Below are 23607 nucleotides of genomic sequence, written 5' to 3'. Positions count from 1 at the left end.
GCAAAGAAAAATCCAAGACACCAATAAGATTTTTACCACAGCTGTCTACACTGTGTGGCTGACAGGGTCATGGTGCTCTGCCTGGGTGTTAGGCCAGGGGCTCTGAGGTGGGAGATCTGAGTTCAGGACATTGGACAACCAGAGACCTCCTGGCCCCACAATATACCAGTCAGTGAGAGCTCTCCCAGAGATCTCCATCTCAACGCTAAGACCCAGCTCCACTCAATGACCAGCAAGCTCCAGAGCTGGACACCCCATACCAAACAACAAGCAAGACAGGAACACAAACCCACCCATTAGCAGAGAGGCTGCCTAAAATCATATTAAGTTCACAGACACCCCAAAACACAACACTGGACACGGTCCTGCCCACCAGAAAGACAAGATCCAGCCTCATTGACCAGAAAACAGGCACCAGTCCCCTCCACCAGGAAGCCTACACAAACTACTGAACCAACCTTAGCCACTGGGGGCAGACACCAAAAACAATGGGAAGTATGAACCTGCAGCCAGTGAAAAGAAGACCCCAAACACAGAAAGTTAAGCAAAATGGGAGGGCAGAGAAATACACAGCACATGACGGAGCAAGGTAAAAACTCACCAGACCAAACAAATGAAGAGGAAATAGGCAGTCTACCTGAAAAAGAATTCAGAGTAATGATAGAAAAGATATCCAAAATCTTGGAAATAGAATGGAGATTATACAAGAAACATTTAACAAGGACCTAGAAGAACTAAAGAGCAAACAAACAATGATGAAAGCACAATAAACAAAATTAAAAATTCTCTAGAAGGAATCAATAGCAGAATAACTGAGGCAGAAGAACGGATAATTGACCTGGAAGATAAAATAGTGGAAATAACTACTGCAGAGCAGGTTAAAGAAAAAAGAATGAAAAGAATTGAGGACAGTCTCAGAGACTTCTGGGACAACATTTAATGCACCAACATTCGAATTATAGGGGTCCCAGAAGAAGAAGAGAAAAAGAAAGGGACTGAGAAAATATTTGAAGAGATTATAGTTGAAAACTTCCCTAATATGGGAAAGGAAATAACCAAGTCCAGGAAGCACAGAGAGTCCCATACAGAATAAATCCAAGGAGAAATACACCAAGGCACATATTAATCAAACTATCAAAAATTAAATACAAGGAAAAAATATTAAAAGCAACAAGGAAAAGCAACAAATAACACAAAAGGGAATCCCCATAAGGTTAACAGCTGATCTTTCAGCAGAAACTCTGCAAGCCAGAAGGGAGTGGCAGGACATATTTAAAGTGATGAAAGGGAAAAAGCTATAACCAAGATTTCTCTACCCAGCAAAGATCTCATTCAGATTTGACTGAGTAGTTAAAACCTATATAGACAAGCAAAAGCTAAGAGAATTCAGCACCACCAAACCAGCTATGCTAAAGGAACTTCTCTAGGCAGGAAACACAAGAGAAGGTAAAGACCTACAATAACAAACCCAAAACAATTACGAAAATGGTAGTAGGAACATACATATTGATAACTACCTTAAATGTAACTGGATTAAATGCTCCAACCAAAAGACATAGGCTGAATGGATACAAAAACAAGACCCATACATATGCTCTCTATAAGAGACACATTTCAGACCTAAGGACACATACAAACTGCAAGTGAGGAGATGGAAAAAGATTTTCCATGCAAGTGGAAATCAAAAGAAAGCTGGAGTCGTAATTCTCATATAAGACAAAATAAACTTTAAAATAAAGACTATTACAAGAGACAAAGAAGGACACTACATAATGATCAAGGGATCAATCCAAGAAGAAGATATAACAAATTGTAAACATTTATGCACCCAATATAGGAGTACCTCAATATCTAAGGCAAATGCTAACAGCCATAAAAGGGGAAATCAACAGTAACACAATCATAGTAGGGGACTTTAACACCCCACTCTCACCAATGGACAGATCATCCAAAATGAAAGTAAATAAGGAAACACAAGCTTTAAATGATACATTAAACAAGATTGACTTAATTGATATTTATAGGACATTCCATCCCAAAATGACAGAATACACTTTTTGCTAAAGTGTCATTGAACATTCTCCAGGATAGATCATATCTTGGGTCACAAATCAAGCCTGGGTAAATTTAAGAAAATTGAAATCGTATTATCTTTTCCAACCACAACACTGAGACTAGATATCAATTACAGGAAAATAAATTAAAAAAATACAAACACATGGAGACTAAACAATACAATACTAAATAACCAAGAGATCACTGAAGAAATCAAAGAGGAAATCAAAAAATACCTAGGAACAAATGACATGGAAAACACAACGACCCAAAACCTATAGGATGCAGCAAAAGCAGTTCTAAGAGGGAAGTTTATAGCAATATGATCCTACACCAAGAAACAAGAAACATCTCAAATAGACAACCTAACCTTACACCTAAAGCAAGTAGAGAGAGAAGAACAAAAATACCCCAAAGTAAGCAGAAGGAAAGAAATCACAAAGATCAGAACAGAAATAAATGAAAAAGAAAGGAAGAAAACAGTAACAAAGATCAATAAAACAAAAAGCTGGTTCTTCGAGAAGATAAACAAAACTGACAAACCATTAGCCAGACTCATCAAGAAACAAAGGGAGGACACTCAAATAAATACAATTAAAAATGAAAAAGGAGAAGTAACAACTGACACTGCAGAAATACAAAGGATCATGAGAGATTACTACAAGCAGCTATATGCCAATAAAATGGACAATCTGGAAGAAATGGACAAATTATTAGAAAAGCACAACATTCTGAGACTGAACCAGGAAGAAGTAGAAAATATAAACAGACCAATCACAAGCACTGAAATTGAAATTGTTACTAAAAATCTTCCAACAAACAAAAGCCCAGGACCAGATGGATCCACAGGTGAATTCTATCAAACATTCAGAGAAGAGCTAACAGCTATCCTTCTCAAACTCTACCAAAATATAGCAGAGTGAGGAACACTCCCAAACTCATTCTACGAGGACACCATCACACTGATACCAAAACCAGACAAAGATGTCACAAAAAAGAAAACTACAAGCTAATATCACTGATGATCACAGATGCAAAAATCCTCCACAAAATACTAGCAAACAGAATCTAACAGCACATTAAAAGGATCATACACCATGATCAAGCGAGGTTTATCGTAGGGATGCAAGGATTCTTCAATATATTCAAATCAATCAATGTGATACACCATATTAACAAACTGAAGGAGAAAAACCATATGATCATCTCAATAGATGCAGAAAAAGCTTTTGACAAAATTCAACACCTATTTATGATAAAAACTCTCCAGAAAATTGGCATAGAGGGAATCTACCTCAACATAATAGAGGCCATATATGAAACAACCACAGCAAACATCATTCTCAATGGTGAAAACCTGAAAGCATTTCCTCTAAGTTCAGGAACAAGACAAGGATGTCCACTTTCACCACTATTATTCTACATAGTTTTGGCAGTCCTAGCCACACCAATCAGAGAAGAAAAAGAAATAAAAGGATTCCAAACTGGAAAAGAAGAAGTAAAACTGTCACTGTTTTGCAGATGACATGTTACTATACATAGAGATACTAAAGATGCCACCAGAAAACTACTAGAGCTCATCAATGAATTTGGTAAAGTAGCAGGGTACAAAATTAATGCACAGAAATCTCTTGCATTCCTATACACTAAAGAGGAAAGATCTGCAAGAGAAATTAAGGAAACACTCCCATTTACCACTGCAATAAAAAGAATAAAATACCTAGGAATAAACCTATTTAAGGAGACAAAAGACCTTTATGCAGAAAACTATAAGACACTGATGAAAGAAATTAAAGATGAAACAAACAGATGGAGAGATATACCATGTTCTTGGATGAGAAGAATCAACATTGTGAAAATGACTATACTACCCAAAGCAATCTACAGATTCAGTCCAATCCCTATCAAATTACCAATGGGATTTTTTATGGAACTTGAGGAAAAAAATCTTAAAATTTGTATGGAGACACAAAAGACCTCGAATAGCCAAAGCAGTCTTGAGGGAAAAAAACGGAGCTGGAGGAATCAGACTCCCTGACTTCAGACTATACTACAACGCTACAGTAATCAAGACAATATGGTACTGGCACAAAAACAGAAATATAGATGAATGGGACAAGATAGAAAGCCCAGAGATAAACCCATGCACCTGTGGTCAACTAATCTATGACAAAGGGGGCAAGATATACAATGGCAAAAAGACAGTCTCTTCAATAAATGATGCTGGGAATACTGGACAGCTACATGTAAAAGAATGAAATTCGAACACTCCCTAACACCATATACAAAAATAAACTCAAAATGGATTCGAGACCTAAATGTAAGACCAGACACTATAAAACTCTTAGAGGAAACATAGGACGAACACTCTTTGACATAAGTCACAGAAAGATCTTTTTTGGTCCACCTCCTAGAGTAATGGAAATAAAAACAAAAATAAACAAATGGGACCTAATGAAACTTAAAAGCTTTTGCACAGCAAAGGAAACCATAAACAAGACGAAAAGACAGCCCTCAGAATGGGGAAAATATTTGCAAATGAAGCAACTGACAAAGGATTCATCTCCAAAATATACAGGCAGCTCACACAGCTCAATGTCAAAAAACAAACAAACAACCCAATCCAAGAAATGGGCAGAAGACCTAAATAGACATTTCTCCAAAGAAGACATACAGATGGCCAAGAAGCACATGAAAACCTTCTCAGCATCGCTAATTATTAGAGAAATGCAAATGAAAACTACAATGAGGTATAACCTCACACCAGTTAGAATGGGCATCATCAGAAAATCTACAAACAACAAATGCTGGAGAGGGTGTGGAGGAAAGCGAACACTTTTGCACTATTGGTCGGAATGTAAATTGATACAGCCACTATGGAGAACAGTATGGAGGTTCCTTAAAAAACTAAAAATAGAACTACCATAAGACCCAGCAATCCCACTACTACTACATAATCCTACTACATAATTCAAAAAAACACATGCATCCCAATGTTCATTGCAGCACTATTTACAATATCCAGGTCATAGAAGCAACCTAAATGGCCACTGACAGATGAATGGATAAAGAAGATGTAGTACATATATACAGTGGACTATCACTCGGCAATAAAGAGGAATGAAATTGGATCATTTGTAGAGACATGGATGGACCTAGACACTGTTATACATAGTGAAGTAAGTCAGAAAGAGAAAAACAAATATCGTATATTAACACATATATGTGGAACCTGGAAAACTGGTACAGATGAACCGGTTTACAGGGCAGAAACTGAGGCACAGATGTAGAGAACAAATGTATGGACACCAAGGGGGGAAAGCGGCAGGGAGTTGGGGTGGTGGTGTGATGAATTGGGAGATTGGGATTGACATGTATACACTGATGTGTATAAAATGGATGACTAATAACCTGCTGTATAAAAAAAGAAATAAAATAAAATTTGAAAATTCAAAAAAAAAAGATAATATTGCCCATCTCATGAATTTCTTGTAAGGCTGGAAAATAAATTGGAGCTGTTGTATATGCCAACAGGCATCTAGAAGGATGTTTACCCATGCATGAAGAGTGGTCATATCACTGGGTAGCAAAATTTGGGGGTGATTTTTATTTTTTCTTTCTCCTTTTCTGTATTTCTTGAAAATTATTTCAAAGGGTTTGCATCCTTTTATAAATAGAAAAACCAGTAAGGCTCTTAGAAAAACAAAACAAAACAAAACAAAAACCAAAGAACCCAATCCAAAAATGGGCAGAAGACCTAAATAGACATTTCTCCGAAGAAGATATACAGATTGCCAACAAACACATGAAAGAATGCTCAACATCACTAATCATTAGAGAAATGCATATCAAAACTACAATGAGGTATCACCTGACACCAGTCAGAATGGCCATCATCAAAAAATCTACAACAATAAATGCTGGAGACGGTGTGGAGAAAAGGGAATCCTCTTGCACTGTTGGTGGGAATGTAAATCAATACAGCCACTATGGAGAACAGTAGGCAAGTTCCTTAAAAAACTAAAAATAGAACTACCATATGACGCAGCAATCCCACTACTGGGCATATACCCTGGGAAAATTACAATTCAAAAAGAGTCATGTACCACAATGTTCACTGCTGCTCTGTTTACAATAGCCAGGACATGGAAGCAACCTAAGTGTCCATTGACAGATGAACGGATAAAGAAGATGTGGCACATATATACAGTGGAATATGACTCAGCCATAAAAAGAAATGAAACTGAGCTATTTGTAGTGAGGTGGATGGACCTAGGGTCTGTCCTACAGAGTGAAGTAAGTCAGAAACAGAAAATCAAATACCGTATGGTAACACAAATATGTAGAATCTAAAAAGAAAAAAAATGGTTCTGATGAACCTAGGGGCAGGACAGGAATAAAGATGCAGATGTAGAGAATGGACTTGAGGACACAGGGAGGGGGAAGGGTAAGCCTGGACGAAGTGAGAGGGTGGCATGGACTTATATATACAACCAAATGTGAAATAGATAGCTAGTGGGAAGCAGCCACATAGCACAGGGATATCAGCTCAGTGTTTTGTGACCACTTAGAGTGGTGGGATAGGGAGGGTGGGAGGGAGATGCAAGAGGGAGGAGATATGGGGATATATGTATATGTATAGCTGATTCACTTTGTTATAAAGCAGAAAATGACACACCATTGTTAAGCAATTATACTCCAATAAAGATGGTAAAAAAGGAATACAAAGGATCATGAGAGATTTCTATAAGCAAACTATATGCCAATAAAATGGACAACCTGGAAGAAATGGACAAATTTGTAGAAAAGCACAACCTTCTGACACTGAACCAGGAAGAAGTAGAAAATATAAACAGACCAATCACAAGCACTGAAATTGAAATTGTTACTAAAAATCTTCCAACAAACAAAAGCCCAGGACCAGATGGATTCACAGGTGAATTCTATCAAACATTCAGAGACGAGCTAACAGCTATCCTTCTCAAACTCTACCAAAATATAGCAGAGGGAGGAACACTCCCAAACTCAGGGAGACACCATCACCCTGATACCAAAACCAGACAAAGATGTCACAAAAAAGAAAACTACAAGCTAATATCACTGATGATCACAGATGCAAAAATCCTCAACAAAATACTAGCAAACAGAATCTAACAGCACATTAAAAGGATTACACCATGATCAAGCGAGGTTTATCGTAAGGATGCAAGGATTCTTCATATATTCAAATCAACCAATGTGATACACCATATTAACAAATTGAAGGAGAAAAACCATACGATCATCTCAATAGATGCAGAAGAAGCTTTTGACAAAATTCAACACCTATTTATGATAAAAACTCTCCAGAAAGTAGGCATAGAGGGAACTTACCTCACCATAATAAAGGCAATATATGACAAAAACCACAGCTAACATCATTGTCAATGGTGAAAAATTGAAACCATTTCCACTAAGATTAGGAACAAGACAAGGTTGCCCACTCTCACCACTATTATTCGACATAATTTTGGAAGTTTTAGTCACAGGAATCAGAGAAGAAAAGGAAATAAAAGGAATCCAAATCAGAAAAGAAGTAAAACTGTCACCGTTTGCAGATGACATACTATACATAGAGAATCCTAAAGATGCTACCAGAAAACTACTAGAGCTAATCAACGAATTTGGTAAAATAGCAGGATATAAAATTAATGCACAGAAATCTCTTACATTCCTATACACTAACAACGAAAAATCTTAAAGAGAAATTAGGGAAACACTCCCATTTACCATTGCAACAAAAAGAATACAATACCTAGGAATAAACCTTCCTAAGGAGACAAAACACCTCTTTGCAGAAAACTGTATGACACTGATGAAAGAAATTAAAGATGATACCAACAGATGGAGAGATATACCCTGTCCTTGGATGGGAAGAATCAACATTGTGAAAATGACTATCCTACCCAAAGTAATGCACAAATTCAATGCAATCCCTATCAAACTACCAATGGCATTTTTCACAGAACTAGAACAAAAAATTTTGCAATTTGCATGGAAACAAAAAAGACCCCGAATAGCCAAAGCAATCTTGAGAAAGAAAAACAGAGCTGGAGTAATCAGGCTCCCTGACATCAGAGTATATTACAAAGCTACAGTAATCAAGACAGTATGGTACTGGCACAAAAACAGAAATATAGATCAATAGAACAGGATAGAAAGCCCAAGGATAAACCCATGCACATATGGTCACCTTGTCTTTGATAAAGGAGGCAAGAATATACAATGGAGAAAAGTCACCCTCTTCAATAAGTGGTGCCGGGAAGACTGGACAGCTACATGTAAAAGAATGAAATTAGAACACTCCCTAACACCATGCACAAAAATAAACTCAAAATGGATTAAAGACCTAAATGTAAGGCCAGGCACTCTAAAACTCTTAGAGGAAAACATAGGCAGAACACTCCATGACAAAAATCACAGCAAGATCCTTTTTGACCCACCTCCTAGAGAAATGGAAATAAAAATAAGCAAATGGGACCTAAAACCTTTTGCACAGCAAAGGAAAACATCAACAAGACGAAAAGACAACCCTCAGAATGGGAGAAAATATTTGCAAATGAAGCAACTGACAAAGGATTAATCATCAAAATATACAAGCAGCTCACGCAGCTCAATATCAAAAAAACAAACAACCCAATCCAAAAATGGTCAGAAGACCTAAATAGACATATCTCCAAAGAAGATATACAGATTGATAAGACATGAAAGGATACTCAACATCACTAATTATTAGAGAAATGCACATCAAATCTACAATGGGGTATCACGTCACACTTGTTAGAATGGCCATTATCAAAAAGATCTACAAACAATAAATGCTGCAGAGGGTGTGGAGAAAAGGGAACCCTCTTACACTGTTGGTGGGAATGTAAATTGATACAACCACTATGGAGAACAGTATGGAGGTTCCTTAAAAAGCTAGAAATACAACTACCATATGACCCAGCAATCCCACTACTGGGCATATATCCAGAGAAAACCATAATTCAAAAAGAAACATGTACCACAATGTTCATTGCAGCCCTATTTACAATAGCCAGGACATGGAAGCAACCTGACGTGGAAGCAACCTAAGTGTCCGTCAGCAGATGAATGGATAAAGAAGATATGGCACATACATACAATGGAATATTACTCAGCCATAAAAAGAAATGAAATTCAGTTATTTGTAGTGAAGTGGATGGATCTCAAGTCTGTCATACACAGTGAAGTAAGTCAGAAAGAGAAAAACAAATACCGTATGCTAACACATATATATGGAATCTAGGGGAAAAAAAGGTTCTGAAGAACCTAGGGGCAGGGCAGGAATAAAGATGCAGACGTAGAGAATGGACTTGAGGACACAGTAAGGTGGAAGGGTAAGCTGAGATGAAATGAGAGAGTGACATGGACATATATACACTACCAAATGTAAAAGAGATAGCTAGTGGGAAGCAGCCGCGTCGCACAGGGGATCAGCTCGGTGCTTTGTGACCACCTGGAGGGATGGGATAGGAAGGGTGGCAGGGAGACGCAAGAGGGAGGGGATATGGGGATATATGTATAAGTATAGCTGATTCACTTTGTTATACAGCTGCAACTAACACAACAATGTAAAGCAATTATACTCAAATAAAGCTGTTAAAAAACAAAACAAAAACAAACACTAAGCATACTAGCAGCACATGGTAATTCCTATAAATCTAAGCTATTATTATTATCATCATTATTACTATTGTTAATCTTGTTACTACTTCTACACTAATACTTAGCTTACTTCACAGGTTTGTGGTTAGAAACAATGAGGGGAACGTGTGTAAAAATAGGAGACATTTTCATTAGTTAGGAGTGTGTTCAGCTTTAAGTACCAGAGTAAACAATAGCTCAAAAAAAAGGTTGCTTTTTTTTTTTTTGGGTCTTGCATACAACAAAAGTCACAAAGTGTTGCTTCTGGCAATGATGTAGTAGCTTTGAACTACCAGGGTCCACATCTCTGGGGTTTTCTTCATCTTTATCTTAGTGTGTTAATTCATTGGTATAAGGATGACTATTGAACCTCCAGGCATCTGTATTTTCAACAGGAAAAAGAGGAAAACAGTACTTTGTGATGCTTTGCCCTTTTGTTCTGTAAGGAAAGCCTTTTTCAGCAGAATTCTGCCTATCTCCCATGGTAGAGAACTATCACATGGCCACCTTAGTTACAAGAGAGGCTGGGAAATTGAATATTCAGCTTTCCAATATTTAGAGTAGAGGAAGGAAGAAAGTTTTGGGGGGAAAAGTTTTGAGTCGACTAATCTACACTGTCTGGCATGATGTTATAATTAATATTGCAGTGTATCTAAAATGCCAGTTTATATTTCATAGTCATGACTAGGGTCCAACATCTGGAGTAACTTCATTGACTCTGGTCAGGTCTCTATGAATGTTTTCTTTATACTTGTGAACTCTTTGTTAGATAAATTAACTAGGATCTTGGACAAACTGTAATCTCTTTGATATGCTTTATTTTTAAAGAAAATCTGGTAATAAAATAAACATATTTTTCATAAAAGAAACTTACAGAGTATGTCCATGCATTACATGCATTTATGGCAACCTGTTATAACTTCTTAATCTGCAGATCTATACGAGGTTGCTGATATTCAGCTTGATAGCCTCAAGTCTTTACAAAATCCAGATTGAAAGATTAATGGAAGCAGTGTTGCCAAGTATTTGAAATGGGAGCTGTCCCAGAAAATCCAATATCCATGGTTACTGTAACTATATTTTACTTCTAGAACAGTAAAGGTCCAAAATCACATTTTGGAAAGTTTTTAAATGATAAAAATGTGTGTGTGTGGTGCTTTGCCATTCCCCACCCCCAAGCTAAACACATATGACTGAAAAAATGGAGTTATTTTCAGTCCATGCTAATTTCCTAATGGTGCTGGTTAATGGAATTTTCGTGCATATTAGTTTACACTTGCTGATAATCCATCACACCAGATAAGTCAGTTCGTGTGTGTAGGTATTCTCCTCCCAACTAGATTATAACTCTGTGATTTCTTTCTCCTTTTCCTCCCCCACACCTAGACTGATGATCCCAGCCCTCCTTAACCATTCTGCATGCTTCTTGCTCTTTTTTGTTTCTCATTGTCTCATAGTACTTTAGCTCAAGGTTAGCTTAATATAGAAATAGCAAATAGAAAAGTGCCAAGGGTCCCACGATATACTTTCCTGGGAAAAGCAAGCTGGTGCTTTTATTTATATATATTTTGCTCAGTCTTATTTGCATTCCCTCATACCAGAAAATAGCATAGCTTGTATACACAATTGCCATTTATAAATATTTAGCAGAGTCTCATCTTCCTTGGGCAGTAAAAGAGAGTATTGAGGTGATTAGATATTTACGATTAACAAATGGCCTAAAGAACATGATTTACGGCCAAAGATTCAAGTCAGTGCATTGACACTTGTTCTCTCTTATCCCTTCAGCATATAGTTCTCTCTTATCAGGAGCTAAATTTAAAAAAAAACAAAAAACAGTTCTCAAAAGAATAGCGTTATTGTAACATCTTTTAATCAGACAGTATGTTATTTTGGCTCTAGCCACAAATGCCTCTGTTACAAAAATCAGTAACTTTCAGGTAATGTAAAAATATCCAATATAGATAAACAGTTTTCTTTCTTTGCCTCATACTTTGGGAATCCATTCAAGAAGAAGAGACCTAGCCTCAAGTGGATCTCCTTATTTGTAAACTTAGCAATCAAACCTGGGTAACTAGAGAAGACTCCTAAGGATGGAATTAAATTTGCAATAGGTAGCCATCAAGACAAAGAGGGTCAGAAGGAACAGATTTATTGTTCTGTTTTTGCTAATAACAGAGGCATTGAATCCTAATGTGTGACCCTGGTTAAGTCATTTTACTCTTTTGAGTTTTTGTTTTCCTATCTAACATGAGGTATTTGTATTTCCTTTGCTATTCTAAAGTCTATTGAGAAAATAAAAGTGGAAATCCTTTCTAAATACAAAATACTCTGAAAAACACTTTGGTTAAAGTCACACATTTCACCTGCTAAAACATGTCAAATATTTGCCATCTGTAATCTTTCAGATTATTTCTTCTAGTACCATTATTTGCCCAAACGGATTGTACAGGTTTTTAGAAATTTAATAAAGAAGACAACATTCTATTTTTCTTTATGGTCCACATGTTAGTCTTCTGTACCTCAGTGGGTTAAGTACTTAGGATTTCAATCTAATTTGACATGCTCAGCTGTTTTTTCCTTTTTCTCAGAAACTATTTAGTCAATCCAGTGCTCCGATGGTCTGTAAGAACGTTACTCTGTCATGGACCCCCTAGGCATAACTGCTTAGAGAATTTGCCTGCCTGCTCTGTAATTGTCAGCTAAATTGGGAAGATTAAATCCCAAAGCAGCAAGAAAATATGATAATAACAAGTTCAGAACAGGTTGAAATGCTTCTGATATTTAAGACTGTATTGATGGAGGGAAATTCACCATACCCTTTGGAATGCTTGTGTTGCAGGTATTTCTTGGGATATAAGCAAGGGTAGGACAAATGTTATAAGAATGTGGTTGTGAATGTGTGGTGGCCATAGAAAAAAGATTTTCATCATCTAAAAAGTGATGCACACAGGTGATTTCAGGGAAACAAAACAAAACATGTCTCCAACCACCCTCCCCCTCCATTGTTTACGTCTCTTTTTATCTTTGCTAATTTTGCTTTGGATCTTCAGATACCTACTTAGTTTTTGCATTTTTAAATCAGTTCTGATTTCTCTTTTCTCCAGAAATCCTGTGTATTAGCCACTGACATCCTGACCTCTAGTATTAAATATAGAGCACAGAGATCCAAAAGAAACTCTAAGTTTCTTTAGGGAAATTACTATGATCTTAATTCATTGTTATATCCCAGAATCTAGAATAGTGATTGGTATACAGTTTTTGTGTTAAATAAAGTAAGTTAATCTTTATATAATCAAGTCTTTGTTAGCTCTTTGAAGGCTATTTCAATGTGAGAATAATCCAAACCTGGAGAATAATCCAAACTTACCCCAAAGGGCAAATTGAAACTGTATGTATATAGAACATACACACACCTAGCACTGTTTCTCCAGACTACTAGTTTGAACAACTTGTTTGCTCTTACATGCATATATAATTGACCCTTGAACAATGTGGAAGCTAGGGCACTGACCCCACACAGTTGAAAATCCGAATATAACTATATAGTCTGCCCTCCGTATATACAGTTCCACATCAACAGATTGAACCAGCAGTGGATAGTATAGTACTGTAACATGTATTTATTGAAAAAAATATATACTTATAAGTGGACCTGTGTAGTTCAAACCTGTGTTGTTCAAGGGTCAACTGTATATAGATTTTTGTGCATTTATATTTTGAAGTTATTGCTCTAGAACTATTTTCCAACATGACTTTCAAATTTACCATTTCCCCTTCCACTCTGAATTAAGTATGCAAGTAATATATGAGTATATTCACAATATAAAAATACTCAAACAGTGAGTACGTAGTCCAAAACTTGAACATCCCCTCTTACCCTATGTTCTCCTCACTTTCATTCTTAATACTTAAGAAATAAAATATTTATTTATATAAATCTATACCTAGTCTTAGAATTTGATATTACATAAATGGGTTTATGCATAGGAATTACTAGAAATCTTGCTGTTTTACCTAAAAAAATGCCTCTTAGAGATCGTTTCATGGCACTACATACATACATAGTTATATATCACCTAAGTGCATGAGCTGTGGTGTAAGAAGGCCTCAGTCTGAATCCTGTCTCTGTTGCTTACTCTGTAACTTTGGGCAAATTAGTGAAGTTCTGAGATCCAATTTCCTCATTTGTAAATTCATGATAGTAGTCAACTCAGTGGGTTGATTGTTCTGAGATTAAATGAAAATACACAGAGCATTAATGTTGAATTACCATTACCTATTATATTTGTCTCATGATTTTTACTGCTAGTTGGTATTCCACAGACCATATAGTTTCTTCTAAGTACTGCTTTAGCTACACCCTTCAATATTAATGTGCAAATATATTCATTGTTCTTCAGGTTTAAATTTTGCTAATTACCATTACGACCTCAATTCTGATTCATTATGTGTGTGTTTTTAAACTTCCAAACTTAAGAGTTTTTCGTTTGTTTCTGTTGTTTGTTTTGGTGGAGGGACTATCTTTTAATACAAGGGAGTAGCTATCTTATTGATATAAATTTCTGATTTTTCTCCTTTTTGTGCTTTGTGGTCAGAGATATAAGATGGTAGGTATGGTATAATTTCTTCAGTACTCATTGGTACTTTGTTTTGGGCTAATTACATGGTCAGTTTTGTAAATGTTCCAATATAAGCTTAAAAGAAATGTGTATACATCAATGTTCAGATGCAGAACTCTATATATGTTAATTAGATTAAATGTAATTATATTGCTGATCACATCTTCTATATCCTTATTAATTTTCAGTCTTTTTGATCAATTTGTGTGGTCCCTTAATACCGCTCATTGTAATTATGAACTTGTAAATTTTCTATGTAATTTAGTCAGATTTTTTAGAGTTGTTTTTATTAAGTAGATACAGGTTTGACATTTTTATGGCTTTCTATGACATATTCATTTTTCATAAGATATACTGGTTCTGATTATCTTAATTGCTTTTGAACTTAAAATATATTTTCTATTATAGTGTAGTATTATTGGCTTTATTTTTGTTTGTACTTGCTGAGTGTGGTAGTTTGATTATATTGATAATTCCAGTTGATGGCCTCTATAGATGTCCATGCTCTTTGCCATGACTTTGTAGTTCCTCTTGTGAAAAGTGGAGTCTATTTCACCACCCCAAGTTGGTTTGTGACTTGCATTGGCCGAAAGAATGAAGTAGAAATGACGGAGTGCCACTTCTAAGTCTGGGCCTTGAGAGGCCTTTTGTGTTCCTTTTCTTTCTTAGAATCCTGCAACTGTTCAAGCTACCCTACTGGATGATGAGTGATATGGCCCATCTCCTTCCTTGCCTCATCCAAGAGCTAGCGTGCAGTGAAGCCATCCTAGGCCAGCAACCTCTGGCCAACTCCCTAGCTGAATATAGATGCATGGGTGAGCCAAGTCTCCGTCCATATCAGCACAAGTTCCCAGCTGATTTGGGACTTGTGAGCAAGTATAAATACTTACATTTTTAAGTCACTAGATTTTGTGGTGGTTTGTTACAGAGCAATAGCTAATTGACACAAACAATATGCCTTTAAAATTTTTCCTTTGTCACTTTAATTTTTAAATTACTGATAATATTCTTTTCTTTTTTGCTTTTTTTTTTTTTTGTGGTACGCGGGCCTCTCACTGCTGTGGCCTCTCCCGTTGCGGAGCACAGGCTCCGGATGCGCAGGCTCAGCGGCCATGGCTCACGGCCCCAGCCGCTCCGCGGCATGTGGGATCCTCCCAGACCAGGGCACGAACCCGTGTCCCCTGCATCGGCAGGCAGACTCTCATGTACTGCGCCACCAGGGAAGCCCTATGTTCCTTTTTAAGCAGTGCAAGATCATTAGAGTATTTTAACTTCTATAACCGTCTCTATCTAGCATGCTTTTATTACCTAGTATTTTAGTACAACCTTGGCTTTCGTTCCTCCATCTAAATAAGTGATCATTACTTCTTTTATATATCCTGCTCAGGTATTCTTGGCTTTCTTTGATTTTAAAAAAATCTAAGCTATTGCATCTTTGAGTACTATTTTTATTCCATTTATTTTATGTTATCCATTAGAGATATATTGGTAATTCTTGGTCTATCCCCTAAGCTTTTAACTATTTTTAATATTTTTCATCGATTTTTTTTTTTTACTGTCTGTGCTGTATTCTTAATAGTTTCCCAAGATTTATGCTTTTGTTTACTAATTAACTCATGTTTATGTCTAACCTTCTGGTTAACTCATTTACTAAAGTTTCAATGATGGCAATTTTTATTCTGTAACTTCTATTCATTTCTTTCTAAATATGCCTTTTCTTTTGCCCATAGGTATACCTCTTGGCTTACAGTTTCTACCCCTTCTTCCATGTCTTTAACACTGTTAAATTTATTTGCTTTATATTCTCATTCAAATTGTTGTTCTATTATTTTATTAGCTCTGGTTTCTCCAGAAGTCAACCTTAAGAAAATTCAGGTGCAAGTGGTTTATTTGGGAGGTGAAGGAAATGTGTGGGAAACAGCTAGAATACTTCTCAGAGTTATCACACCTCCCTCCCTTGCCCAGCAGCAAGGGTGCTGGGATATTTACATATTAGTCATTGGTTGAGGGCTGCTCTGAGGGTGTTAACTCCTTGGAACATGTAGCCTGCTATGTGCAAGGATAGAGTGGCTTATGCTGCTGCTTTTTTTTTTATATATATATATCTTAATTAGAGTATAATTGCTTTAAAATGTTGTGTTAGTTTCTGCTGTACAACAAAGTGAATCACCTGTATGTATACATATATCCCCATATCCCCTCCCTCTTCAGCCCCCCTCCCCCCCTCCCTATCCCACCCCTCTAGGTCGTCAACAAAGCATCGAGCTGATCTTCCTGTGCTATGCTGCAGCTTCCCACTAACCATCCATCTTACATTTGGTAGTGTATATACGTCAATGCTACTCTCTCACTTTATTCAGCTTCCCCTTCCCATGCTGTGTCCTCAAGTCCATTCTCTATGACTGCATCTTTATTGCTGCTGCTTTAGAGACAGCCCTCAGGCAGTCATGCTGGTACCTGCAGTTGGGAGTTGGCAACAAACATGAAGTGGTAAAGTCCAAAGCCAAAAGCATACTGGCAGGGCAATCAACATTTGCTACAGGCAGTTAATCCTCCCATTGGTTTGTTGCTGACTTTTGCTTATGTGTGTTTTGTCAGTTTTAACTGCGAGCTCATCTTTAGTGGTGCTGTATCGGCGGATGTGTGTGTGTGTGTGTGTGTGTGTGTGTGTGTGTGTGTGTGTGAATTCTCTGCCTTCAGATTTAAGAAGTATCCCTCCAGAGTGGATTTACTTTTACTTCTGCTTTGTGTCCCTAGAGAAAAATTAATTTTTTAATTAATTTCTCATTTTTAGGGGAATCTTGAACTATGAAGGTGATCTAAGTTCAGTCTCTAAATTTGTGCATGTTGCTTGAGATTTTTATCATTTTCTTTTCCCCAGAGTTCATAGACAAACTTCCTTGTAATCTCCCTTGGGTGGTGGTCTATTTTCTTTCTGTTATCCTTTACTCTGAGGGTGTGGCTTTGAAAGTTCTGACTTTATGCTCAGTTTCAGTTCTAATACCTTGCATCATAAAGGCCCAAGGTTTTGCCTCCTGTGTTTTGTAACCCTAAGCCTCTGGCTGTTACCAAACTAAAGGACCCTTCCTCAGGGCAACTGCAGAGTCAGCTCATGTGCTTACAATTAGGGCTTTTAGTTCCCTGGTTTCTACCACCTGGGACTTTCCACTTTTTCCTTTCAAACTTACACATGTATTAAAATTTTGTTGTGTTTTTCCATTATTTCTAGATGTTGGTAGCAGGATGGTTTCAGATTTATCCAAGTTTGCTTTTCTTGCTGAAACTATTTAGATTTTAAATATTTAAAACATGCATGGAGTATTTAAAAGTAACATGAATATGTATGCTTTTAGTAAGGTATTGTGCTGTTTGAGTAAAAACATTCCTGGGAGTCTGGACACTCTGTCCTAATTGGGAATCTTCTATTAATGTGCTGTAGTGTTGCGGTCCAGGAGCCACACGCCTGGAGTCAAGTTCCCTGGTAAATGCGACCCGTGTCCCAACCAAGGACACCCGAGAATCACCAACACCAAGCAGAAATATTAGCAAAGGATTTATACAAGTATAGAAGCTTACACAAACTGTCCGGACAGGGTCCCACTCGGAGAGAAGTGAGTGAGACCCCGACTAACAGTCGGGCGAGGCCTTTATACCCTTCACAGGATGGGAAGTCCCCAAGGTGGGAAGGAGCTGTTTAATTTTGAATCAGCCAACCAGGACCCCGGTTCTTCCCGCCCCAAGCAAGCAAGCAAGTTTCTTACAGAAGCCAAAATGTGCTGTTAGCCCTGAGCTGTTCTTCCCCCCACCCCTTTTCTAGGAACTAATCAAATCCTTGATTCCTGGTCTTCCGTATTCAGGAGGTATGTTTCGTTTTGGGCTAAAGTTTGCCCAGTCAATCCGTCTGTTAGTGTCCACGTCCTCTGTGGTGTAGTCTCTCTTTATTCTGCTATGATGAATCCAAGTCCGGACACCGTCGACTTTAACAGCAGTCGGGGTACTCAACACAATCAGATGAGGTCCAGTCTAACTAGTCTCCAATGTCTGGGGGTTATGCTTCTTTACCCAGACTAAGTCTCCAGGGGGCAATGTGGGGTCCAGAAATTTTATTTTCAGATTTTGTCCAAAAGGTTTCCAGTGCCGAGGTTCAGCAGGGCAGCAGCTGCAACTTGTCTGACGCATGAGGGCCACCTGGAGGCCACTGGGTCCAGCCGTCTAGAGAGACAGGCTATCGGCCTTCACCAGGGCCCAAGTTTCTGAGTTAGTACTCCCCTTGCCACCCCGGTTCATTCATATCAGGGTTGGGGGGTGCCAGAGCAGAAGGTGAGGTAAGAGCCCTTTTAATGTCCTGGAAGGCCTTCCCTCGTGTCTCAGTCCAGTTAATCTTGGTGGCTTTGGGGCCATTCTGGTTAACGTCCTTCAGGACATCATATAGAGGCTTGGCCAGCTCTGCAAATCTGGGTATCCAGAGCCGGCAATAGCCCACCATTCCCAAGAATTCTCTCAATTCCTTTCTTGTGGTAGGGGTTGGTAAGGTTAGGATGGCCTGAGTGCTCTGTCCTCCTTTTAGGATATACCCTAAATAGTTTACTTGTTCTTGACAAATCTGAGCCTTTTTAATTGAGAGTTTATAGCCTAAGTCCTGTAGTAACCTTATTAGGCCTTTTCTTCCTGTTAGACAATCCCACACAGTTTTTCCAGCCACAAGTAAATCATCCACATATTGTAATAAGGTTACTTCGGGAAACTGGTTATGGAATTCGAAAACGAGTTTTTAACAGTTCATGTAGTTTTGTAGATCCCAGATGCGTTCCCTCATGCAAGCGTCATATCAACGTCAGGCCTAGGTTCTCAGGAGTAAAACTTCGGTGATCTTTGTCTTGCCTTCATAGGGGCAGTCAGGCATGACCAGGAAGGAGTGGATGACTGTTTGTTTGCCCAAGTCGACCTTCCTGTCTTCGGATGGCCATCCCACCTCAAATGTCGGCCATTCCAATCCACAAAAGGTGAGGAGGGTTTCCGGGGATACAGAGGCCCCGAATTCCCTGGCGATCTGGCGGAAGTCTCTGAAGTGGTCCAGAACTAGGCTCAGGGGGGTCTGCATCCGGGACATACCTTGTCCCATTGTTAAGTTTCTGTTGAGCTAAAGGTTTTAGCACAAGCACAAAGCCAAAGTGTCCAGGCAAATGCAAGAGCACACACGCACGAGTGACAAAAGACAGAAGGGGGGAACAACAAGTTCTGACACAATCCCAGTTCAAAGTCGGGACCAAAGAATATCGAAACCGACTTTGAATTCCCAAGGAGGAATCGCGGCGTCCCGTGACTCCTCCTGACTCCAGGCTTAACGTCGCATCCGACAAGCCTTAATGGAGTCTCCTAGTTTCTTGCCGCCAAGCCAGGGGTCGCGAACTTACCCGAAGAAGGAGCAGGCGGTGGCTTCAGAGGAGGGACCCTGTTTCAGGTATTTAACCTCCACTGTCTGATCCCGGGCGAGCCCCCAAATGTTGCGGTCCGGGAGCCACACGCCTGGAGTCGAGTTCCCCGGTAAGTGCGACCCGTGTCTCAACCAAGGACACCCGAGAATCACCAACACCAAGCAGAAAGATTAGCAAAGGATTTATACAAGTACAAGTATAGAAGCTTACACAAACTGTCCGGACAGGGTCTCACTCACTTCTCTCCGAGTGGGACCCTGTCCGGACAGTTTGTGTAAGCTTCTATACTTGTACTTGTATAAATCCTTTGCTAATCTTTCTGCTTGGTGTTGGTGATTCTCGGGTGTCCTTGGTTGAGTGGGACAAGCTCCATGAAATCATAATCTTCCTCCTTTTATAAACTCTTCTCAATTTTCTTTTCTAACCCTGATTTCCCGTCCTACTTCCATCTCTCTGATTTTTCTTTCTCAGTCTGTTTCATGGGTTCTCTTTTAATTCTGCGCCTAAACTTTTAATATGATTGAGGGTTATGTTTCTTCTAATTCTACATACTCTTTCTAAGTGACATCATTTATTACCAGGGGTTCAATTACAACCCATGCTGACAATTTAAAAAACTGAAATAATATATTACTGTATTTATATGTCTTAGTCTATTTAGGTTGCTATAGCAAAACACCATAAACTGGGTGGCTTGTAAGCAACAAGCATTTCTTTTTCATAGTTCTGGAGGCCAGAAAGTCCAAGATCTTGGTGCCAGCAGATTTGGTGGCTGGTGAGGGCCTGCTTCCTGGTTTATAGGTAGCATCTCCTTGCTGTGTCCTCCATGGTGGAAGGGGCAAGGGAGCTCTCTGGGTCCTCTTTTATAAGGGCAGTAAGCCCTTATAATCACTTCCCAAAGGCTCTACCTCCTAATACCATAATCTTGGGGATTAAGAATTCAACATATGAATTTTGGGGGACACAAACATTCAGACCATATCAATGTATTATTTATTTATTTTATTTGTTAGCCTGTCTCCCCTCTTGAATTTAAGCCACATGCAAGCAGGGACCTTATCTACCTTGTTCACCATTGCATCTCCAAAGCTTGGAACAGTACCTGGCATGTAGTAGGCCAACTCAACAAATATTACTTGAATGAATGACCAATTTTAGTATGTGATGCCTTACCAAAGCACAATGTTTGATTCTTGTCAACAGAGAAAGAAAAATATTCCTGAAAAAAAGGAATCTCAAAAATTCAAAAGAATGTCAACCAGGGATTTTAAGAAGATGGAGATAGCATTGGCAGTGCAGTTTTTAGAACTTCCTTTATAAAATCTGTATAAAAACAGAGAGGAAAAATAGCTAAATAAAAACCCCATAATAACCCTTAAGATAAAACTAGGTGATAAGGTATCCTCATGAACCCCAAAAGACAAGTGGATAGGGGCAAACCACGTACAGCCATAAGAGCTGCATGCTATTGATGTCAGTGAGAGAGAAAGTGGAAAGAAGCAATGGGGTAAGAAGAATAGAGCCTCAAAGTAGGCAAAAGGTGCTGCAATGTGGTGGATCAATTTAAGAAGCAGCTCAAACTGGAAGAGGTTTTGCTTACTCTAAGAGCTGAAAAGTTCAAACAACCCATGGCCCTTGCTTAGCTCCCACACACTCTCAAAACTGATGCCACGGCTCCCTTGCAGGACAGGGTCCCATAATGAGGAGGAACTGCTGGAGGTAGAATTAAAATTTAATGGAAAAAGGAAAGAGAAAGTCAATTAAATGTAGGTGGCAGAAAACAGAGCAAAGAAGTCTCAAAAGGCAAGCCACTAGATTATTTTTATTGGGATATAATTGGCATACAATAAATTGCACGTATTTAAAGTGTGCAACTGGACAAGCTGTGACATGTGACACAATCACCACACTCAAGATATTGAACATATCCATCATCCCTGAAAGTTCCCTATGCTCTTTTGTGATCTCACCCTCCTGCCTAACTCAGCTCCCCTCCAGGCAATCACTGATCTGCTTTCTGTCACAGTAGATTCGTTTGCATTTTCTTAGAGTTTTATATAAATTGCATTATGAAGTTTGTTATCTTTTGCTATTTTTTTTTTTACTTAGATTTATCCATGTTGTTGCATGTATATAACATTAATTCATTCTTTTTTAATGCTCAGTAGTATTCTAGTGTGTGGATATGTCACAATTTGTTTATCTGCTCACCTGTTGTTGGATATTTAGGTTGTTTCCAGTGTGAGAGTGTTATAAATAAAGCTACTATGAAATTTTGCCTACAAGTGTTTGCATGGACATATGCTTTAATGTCTCTTGTGTAAGCACCAAGGGGTAGAAAGACTAGATCATAGGGTAGGCGTGGGTTTAAGTTTTTCAGAAACTACCAAACTATTTTCCAAAGAAGTTGTAATATTTTACATTCCTATCAGCAGTGTATGAAGAGTTCCAGTTCCTCCACGTCTTCACCAATATTTGGCATGATCAGTGTTTTTAATTTTTAATTTAATAGGTGTGTAGCAGTATCTCATGGTTTAAGTTTTGTATGTCTCTAGTGACTAATGATATTGAGCATCTTTGTATCTTATCTCTCTATGCATGGAATTTGCCATCTGTGTAACTTCTTGGTGAAGTGAAACGTCTGTTCAGTCTTTTGCCATTTTCCAATTGGATTGCTTGTTTTCATGGTTTTGACTTTTAAGAGTTCTTTATATATTCTGGATGCAAGTCCTTTATCAGGTATAATATATATATATATAAACCATACACAAAAATAACATAAGAGAATTCTGTGAGGGTTAAAAAAGCTATGTAAGCTAAGCCTCCATCTAAAAGTTCAGGAAAACTAAATGCATAAATATGAGCCACAAAAAAGTATTGAGCTCAAATTTTATACAAAGTTACTATAAGAAAAAGAGGATTAAGGAGTTTCTAGGACCCTGCCTGATACATAGGACAAATCTCTGTCCTAAACAGTATAGCTAGTTGCATTATAAAATCAAAAAAAATTCAGAAGGCCAGTTGCTGAAGCCTGCATTTCCAGCTTATATTTATTTCTTTGTCTTAATAATACTAACAAGAATATACTATCAAAGGGATGATGTATTAAGTTACCAACAGTTCAATGAATGTAATTTTATATGATCTTTTGAAATGTGATAGAGAACTGAGAGAAACTTCTCAGACAAATGATCCACCCAACAGAGGGAAAATAGGGAGGGCCATCTATCATGTAAGAAAATTTTAGTGAAGAGTATCTCAGGCTGCGGGTGTTGTACCCTGCCTAGGGGTAGTATTGGGGGCAGCATGAAGTCTAGTTTCCTGTAGAAGAATAGAAGAAAGGTCTTAAATAAAAAGAGGCAGAGTAATAATTGCTCACAATTTCACTTGATGCAATCATGATTCTACCCTCCACGTGGAAAAATAAATAAGATAATACAAATGCTTGGCTCTGAGGAAGGTAAGAAATAGGAAGACTTCTTATTGATAAAATGTTTATGACTCAGGAAAAAAAATAAAAGGAAGAAGGCAGATGGAGAAATGGAAGCCAAAAAGTGGTGTGTATGGGGTGGGGGGAAGGGATGGCTAGAAAGAGAAGAGGGAAGAAAAACTAACACAGAAAATTAAAACAATCTTTTAAAGGTTTGCTCTCTCTTTCTGAAAAATTTAAAAATATTGTCAGCAAACAACATTGCTTCATTCTTGGTTTTGTTTTGTTCGGTCTTCCTTTCTACACTGTTGTCTGTTCTTTGTTTTGCATCCTAGTTTTGCAGGGGGAATTCTGCCTA

Source organism: Lipotes vexillifer, unplaced genomic scaffold (genome assembly GCF_000442215.2).
Source record: "Lipotes vexillifer unplaced genomic scaffold, Lipotes_vexillifer_v1.1 scaffold164, whole genome shotgun sequence".
In the NCBI taxonomy this organism is placed as follows: Eukaryota; Metazoa; Chordata; class Mammalia; order Artiodactyla; family Lipotidae; genus Lipotes; species Lipotes vexillifer.
This window is presented reverse-complemented; position numbering follows the sequence as displayed.